Below are 7778 nucleotides of genomic sequence, written 5' to 3'. Positions count from 1 at the left end.
TCAAAAAAGTCAGTCAACACAACCTACGAAAAAAAGAGAGAGAGAAATAACCACCACCCTACCCTACATCCAAGGCTAAATAACCTTAAAGATAAAAAGGCACCCTCAGTGATCCAGTAGTATATAAAATCCCTTGTGCTCGTGGCAAAGTCTACATTGGAGAAACCGGGAGAGCGGTGAGCCAACGTATTAAGGAACATGAGAGTAAAGTCAGGCTAAAGCATTTCACGCAATCAGCACTAGCTGAACATCATATCGAAACAGGACATAACATTTTATTTGATGAAATAACAGTAATTGCTAAAACACACAGCAAATTTCCAAGAAAACATAGGGAAGCAATCGAAATCTTAAAATATCCAAATAATATCAATAGGGAGAATGGATATAATACCAATCTGATTTGGCTTCCCGTTCACTCAAGTTAAAAAAAAAACTTGATTGGCCAAACAAGTTCGACCAGCCCCACGGTGGAGCGTTCTGGCCAATCACAGGCATCATAAAGAGTATACCTAAGAACAACATGACCTGATACCTTAGTTTCAGGTCAGCCCTGAAGATGTGAACTGCAATGTTCACGAAACGTCGGCAAACAAATCGTAGTTTTTTACACGACTGAAACCCGAAATATCTCTTTTTATCAAAATGAATCATCGTGAAAGCATAACATCTATTATTAATGTTCTATGTCTTATTCGTTTGTTTTAAATATAATTTGTAATGCACTAAGTTTTTCCATGTTTAATGCAGATAACAGTCATACAAACTTTCAGTTCGCGGTACAAGTGATGTGCGTGGATGTTATTGGTGATTTCTGATTCCCATTTGTCTCCGTTGCTCAGGAGCTTCTCCTTGTTGTACAACATTTCTTCTTATGTCTCAGTTCAAAATTCGAGATTTGGACCCTATAAAACCGAAATTACCTTACAATAACGTTTTATTTCATGTAAGAATTAGAGGATAATTCAATTACAAAATTTTTTTGCCTGGACAATTGCGTTCACAGGACAGGCTTCTCGGCCTGTGCTGGGCAAATTGCTTTACACATTTTACAAGCTATGCACCTTTCTTCTCCAGATGGATACCTGCAAAAATTAAAATTATATATAAAGTATTACAAACCTAAACATAAAACGTAAACAGTTAAACAAGTGAAACAGAAAATTATGAATAACCTTCGTAGTGCGTGTTCGCCTCTGAATCTGGGACTTAGAGGTCCTTTTTCGAAAGGATAATTTATAGTAGCTGGTTCTCTAAAGAAATGGGAAACAGCAATTGCAACATCTCGAGTAAATTCGTGGAGGAACATTGTAAAAACTGCTCTTTCCGAGTTGCCTTTCCATTCCATAGATTTTTCTTTGTGTATGCAGCAATATTTGCTGCGAAACGCTGCATAAACTGGATGGTGAATTGTTTGCGTCAAATTCAAACCAGCTGAAAAATGCATGGCTTTAGTGAATTTTAACTCGATTCAGGCAAATTCGAAAAATAGTGATCAGGTCGTTCAATTCCTATTTTAATTGCTTACTAAATTAATTGCTGATTTTCTTTGTAATAGAACAAATCTGCCCACTGTGTAAACACATTTTTATGGCACGCGGCTTGCAAATTTGAGCGCGCCTATCGGATCTCGCGTTTCGCGCTCGAAAATGCACAAACATTGCATTTTGAATGCTGGAATAAAAATTTATCAAAAACATCTCTTTGATAAAAGAGTTGCTTGCAGATGCGTACAAATACTAGGATGTACGAGTATACATCCCAGTATTTGTATGCATCCTCACATTATGAACTTACTAGGTAATTAGGTGTACATAGTTAAAGACTAAATTGCTCAAAACTCTGTAGACGTTAAAGTACACATTCTCATCATGACACTCGCGCCACGCGCTCGATTTTTGTCTGACATTTTTAAATGTAAAATTCCAAATTACCTTAGAGTAAATAGCTATAATCCTTTCTTCAGACATTTTTCTCTATCTCACGTTTTTATGCTAAAAATAGGATTTTTTTCATATTATTTTTGAAGAATAAAAAAAAACTGCTACATTTCTTCTTTGCGACTTAATACGTATCATTCGCCTGTTATAAAGCCAAAATGGCAAGTCCTATCAAAAAAAGTTAAAAATAGATTTTGTAGGAATTTTCAAAAGCTGAAAATTCTTAAAAAAAAATTGTTGCCGTATTTTACACCGTTTGAAATTTGACTTTCGATAAATAAAACCAAAATAACAACTCCTATCAGAAAAGAGTTAAAAGAATTTTAAAAGATGCTTTTAAAGATATAATTATAATAATCTTCGAGACTTTTTTTTCGTATTTTGCGTTGTTTGGTTCAAAAGTTGAATTTTGGATTTTCTCATAGTACACAGGTTTAGTTACACGATTTAGGAACCGAGCAGTTAAAAGGATTTTCCCGGTAGTTTTCTGAGATAATTACGAATATGGTGTAGGTTTTTTCTAGCAAGTCAGGTTTATGAAATAAGTGATTTATCCATTTCTAGCAGCTTTCAAACATAAATTGTCATATTATTTTGGGAAATACAAAAATAAATTGCAGAAAAACTAAAAAATTTATATTGATTTGTGCCAGTTTCACACATAAAAGACCAAAAATAATCGCTAAGCATTCGTTTATCCCAAAAGCCTTTGTAGTTTTTCTCAATTCTCTGTAAATCTTAGTATAACCGCACTCCGTGCTCGTCCCTTGTATCACACAAGTTGTCATGGAAGAAATCTGAATGAAAATGAAAGGTTCGCGTTCTAAACCTGTTAACCGAAATTTTATAAATTTTACACAGAGAAGGGTAATCGTTGTTATTTTTGAAACTTTCAATATTTTTTAAACTCAAGTGTGGAAAACCCTCGCTGAGTCCTCTTAGCACGAGAGGACCCGGCAGGGGTCCGCATGGATGTTCCAAGCGTGGAAATTGTACGAGGGTCGCCGCCCAGGGCCCGGCTTAGTTGTCCTCATGGATCAACGAATAAAATTTCAAAGTCCAAAGGGTGAATCTTTTTTTGACATCACAAAATTGAAGGTTTAATGAGTTCAGACTTACAAATATTGAATTTCTGACAAAAATTTGATAACATTTTTTTGAAATTCGAACTCTGACAATACGGAAGTTCCATAGAGGCCCCTGCAGAGCGCCGAGCTCAGTTTGCCTCACAGATGAACGATTAAAATTTCTAAGTCGGAAGGGTGAATATTTTATATCCTAAAAAATAGACATAAAAAAATACGTTTAAAAATATGGTTTATACGTTCTTAAATTTTTTAAAACTATAAATACAACTGTCTTCAAAACAATTTTTTTCCTGCTTGAAAAAAATTATAAGTTCCATCTTTATGAAAAATTGTAAATATTCACAAAAATTTAAATTTTATGTCAATATTAAACGTTGTAAAATAATATAAAACACCTGAAAACCAAACCTTACAAGAAATTAAAAAAAATGTTATTATTAAGAAATTGTCAAAATTCACGATCAAATTTCTGAGTTCCGTCGATCAAAATTGTAAATGTTTATAACAAATTACATTTCCTGTCATTGCCAAAAGTTATGAAGTAGTCTGCAACGGGAAAAATCGAAATATTACCCGAAGACAAATTGTAATCGATTTAAATTATTTATTTAATAATTATTTCATTATTTCCTCTTAACAGTTCGCATATTTTACATTTACATAGCGTCGTATAATAATAAATAATTGGAAAAAGAGAGCTTAAAATATGGTAATTTAACTTTTCTGAACTGTAGCTTATGAAGATGGCTTTTTCACCGAGTTCTAACTTGTCGATTTAGCGCTGTGCTTAGCACTGCAGACTGTTAGGCGAAAGATTTAGGTATATACATGTAGGTTCGATACTCCGTGGCATGAGAAATTTTATTGGTAATATAATGTTTCAAATTGTAATATATGTATTCACTCTAAACAGGACTATTAATATTTGCAGATAAATACTCGCAATCAATTAAGATTTATTTTTTAAATACCTTTTTGGTCATATCGTTAGAGTATAGCAGTATAGTACTAGCTAGCACTGACGCAGTACTGTGCCCATGGGATCCATGAGGGAAGCCCATGCTGTACACCTATGGATTAGCATCTCGTTGCCATAAGCGACCACGCCTGGACTGCCTTCATGGATTCCAGAAGGCTTGAGGGCAATCCATGCGGGCCCCCGACAAGAAACCCCTCTATATTTCCACACGGGCTGTAAAATGTTTTTTGTTCATTTACTAGAAAAATAAAATACGCGTTAATTTTATAACAATTAAATCAAAATTGAACGTTATATGACAATTTAAAGCTATTCATATGTTATATACAAGGGTCCAGGATCTAAACATGTTATATGCAGTGTTCTATCGCTGGTTTTCTATTGTTTTTCATGTACTCGCATGTTTCTGCCTTGTTTTTCAAGCTGCTGGCAAGTTTTATATGTCCAGATGTTTGGAATCGTAAACCGAACATAGATGTGCTTGAAGAAATTTAAAATAGTTTATTGCACAAATTTGCTGAGTGTTAGTAAATGAAATCTGTGGCTCACCTTCGTCTTTACAGCGATTTGTAGACAACATCGGAAATGACGTGAAAGTAGCCACAAAAAAATTTTCGACGCACATATACACTTAACTGCACACACACTGACAAATGTCTCACTGGCCTATTCTACGAGTAAACTGAGCCGATGTGGTGCTCTAGATACCAAAACGCGGTTTTCGAATATCGATTTTAAAAACACTAAAAGGAATTTTGCCGTTTCGCTTACGGGACATTGGCTGCATATAAAAAATTATCCAGAAAATGCAAAAAAATCAGTCTAAGAAAATGTCAGTTAGCATGCTTAGACCGCGGACCCTTCAACTATAGAAAATGGATTTCAATCGATATTCAAATTTCCATTTTATGGTAATTTCTCACATGATCGGCGAGAATTCGCATGTAATAGTCACTTTTTCTTTCACCGAAGAAATTTCGATCGACTCTCTTTAATGACCTATGTAGTTTCTTTTGTAGCCGATAAACGTTGGGTAAAGTTGGTAAAGTTGGTAAAGTTTGAAAAACATATTTAAAAATTGATAAAAGACGGCAACTTTACCAAATGTTTATCGGCCAAAGAAGCAGCTACATAGGCATCATTCAAGAATCGTTCGAAATTTCTTTGGTAAAACAAAACGTGACAATCACAAGCGGTTTGTCGCGGATTATCTAAGAACTAATCGTAAAATGATTATTTGAATGTCGTTTAAGATCCATTTTCTATTTTCTGATCCAGATTTCTTCCCTGAAAATTTGGTTGATATGAGTGACGAGCAATGAGAGCGGCTACACCAAAATTTACAGAGTGTTGAGAAAAACTACAAAGGTTTTGGTATTAGGAAAGGATTAACGATTATTATTTTTGGTCTCTAATTCGTGGAATGGGCTAAAATAAATAGAAATATCTCAGTTTTTCTGCATTTTATGTTTTATTTGTGGTATTTATTTCAATGAAATGGCCATTAATTTTTAAAAATTGCTGAAAATGTCTAAATCATTTATCTCATTCACCTGACCTGAGGGCGGAACACGGGCGACTGGTTTACTATTGGCTCCGTACTAACTATCATTACTGGTAGAATACCGACGCAGGAATTCCGCCAACGGTTGGCGTTATACTTGTTCATAACTGGCCCAGTACTGACTGTCACCGCTGGTGAAATACCGGCACCGGCGTTTCCCCAGCGATTGAAGTAGCAGTGGCTCCATACTAACTTTAAGTGCTGATTGACAACCGACATCATAGTTCCGCCAGTGGTTGTTGTAATAATGAGTCTATTACTGGCGCAGTACTGGTACGTATTACTAGTCAAATACTGACATAAGCGTTTAACCAACGGTTGGTATCATACTGTTGTACTACTGGCTTATGAATAATATTTATTACTAGTGAAATATACTGACATAAGAGTTTAACCAACGATTGGCATCGTACTGGTTTGCAACTGTCCCCGTACTGACCATTACTACTGGTGTCCTACAGACATAGAAGTTTCGCCAACTTTCGGCGTGATACTGGATGTATTATTGGCGCAGTACTGATACGTATAACTGGTCAAATACTGACATAAGCGTTGAAACAACGGTTGGCATCATACTAGTGTACTACTGGCTAAAGATTAATATGCATTACTGTTTAAATACCAGCATCGGTGTTTCGCCAGTGAATGGCGTAGTTCTGGTCACATAACAACTTCAAGTGCTGATTGACAACCGAGATAAGAGTACAACCAATGGTTGGCGTGATACTGTGTCTACTACTGGCGCAAGAGTTCAGCCAACGATCAGCATTGTACTGGTGTACTACTGGCTTAGGAGTGTTATACATTTCTGGTGAAATACTGGTACGGGCGTTTCGCCAGCGATTAGTGTATTTTTGTAATTGTGACTAATTGTATTTAAAATTATAATTCAAACAATGTTTTCTTTTTAACGAAAAATGATGAGTTCACCACAGGCGCAGTACTGACCCAGTACTGCCACACGTACAGGCAGCCGGGGGTTTGCCCAGTATGGCAGAACGTTGGCTGCACGACCGGGGCAGTACTATGCCAGTAGTACAAGAATAGACTTAAAAAAACACGTCTATAAATATTATCATGGTGTTTTGAAATGTCGAGAAATTGACTATACAATTAAGTTGAAAACATGTTTTTTCGGATAAACTTCCGAAAAGCGGATATGCCCGATTTCCTTAAGACTGCGTATACCTGTGTATTTTGATGCGCAGATTACGAATATGATAGTGAAAATTGGCGCAAATTTGATTTTCATGGTGAAATCATCAAAAAAACATAAAATTATGGTTTTTTGAGTTTATCTCAGTCAATATGCGAAATTCAAAAAAATGTTTAAAATAAAAGTTGTTAAAAAGAAAGTTGCAGGGATGTGATCTTACATTATTTCTGTGACCAGTCACAGAATGCCTTCCCGCCCCCCACCAGGAGATGGAAAAGGGCCAGGAGTGTTATCTTACATTATTTCTATGACCAGTCACAGGGGTCTTTCCCGCCCCCCACGGGGCGTTGAAAAAGGAGCAGGGATGTGATCTTATATTATTTCTATGGCCAGTCACAGGGGTGCCTTCCCGCCCCCACGGAGCTTTGGAAAAGGGGCAGGGTAGTGATCTTACATTATTTCTGTGACCAGTCACAGAATGCCTTCCCGCCCCCCACAAGGAGATGGAAAAGGGGCAGGGGTGTTATCTTACATTATTTCTATGACCAGTCACAGGGTATTTTCCCGCCCCCCACGCGGCGTTCAAAAAGGAGCAGGGATGTGAACTTACATTATTTCTATGACTAGTCACAGTGATGCCTTCCCGTCCCCCACGGAGTTTTGAGTTATGAGAATTTAAAAATTTACATTATACACTTTATTTGAATCTTTTATTCAGCAAATTTTTTCTTTCTTTTAGCGATTACACATACATAAATTTAGAGAGAATCAATGACAGATTTTTTTTTAAATATTCATACAAATGTATTTGAAGGGGCTTTAAATTTTAAATTAGAATCAAGAAAGACGTAGTATTCGAATGCAAAATACACTTTATAAATAAATTTGAACATTAATGTGTAAAGTGCGTCAAGAATAATCGTAATTTCAAAGGTTTTATAATTATGTTGACTGGTGAAACACTATAAACTAAATTTATGATTATTATTTTATCGAATATGTATTGTAATTGTATTGTAATTGCGGATAAAGTTTACAAACTATCGCAATA

General features: G+C 35.7%; 1 pseudogene; it reads right to left on the bottom strand.

The window, feature by feature from the left end:
- Positions 1-725: 725 nt before the first annotated feature.
- LOC117173652 overlaps positions 726-7778 on the bottom strand; it is an 11520-nt pseudogene continuing 4467 nt past the window's right edge.

Source organism: Belonocnema kinseyi, chromosome 5, assembly GCF_010883055.1.
Source record: "Belonocnema kinseyi isolate 2016_QV_RU_SX_M_011 chromosome 5, B_treatae_v1, whole genome shotgun sequence".
In the NCBI taxonomy this organism is placed as follows: Eukaryota; Metazoa; Arthropoda; class Insecta; order Hymenoptera; family Cynipidae; genus Belonocnema; species Belonocnema kinseyi.
The sequence above is the reverse complement of the archived record's forward strand: the minus strand, read 5'-3'. Positions and strand labels throughout refer to the sequence as shown.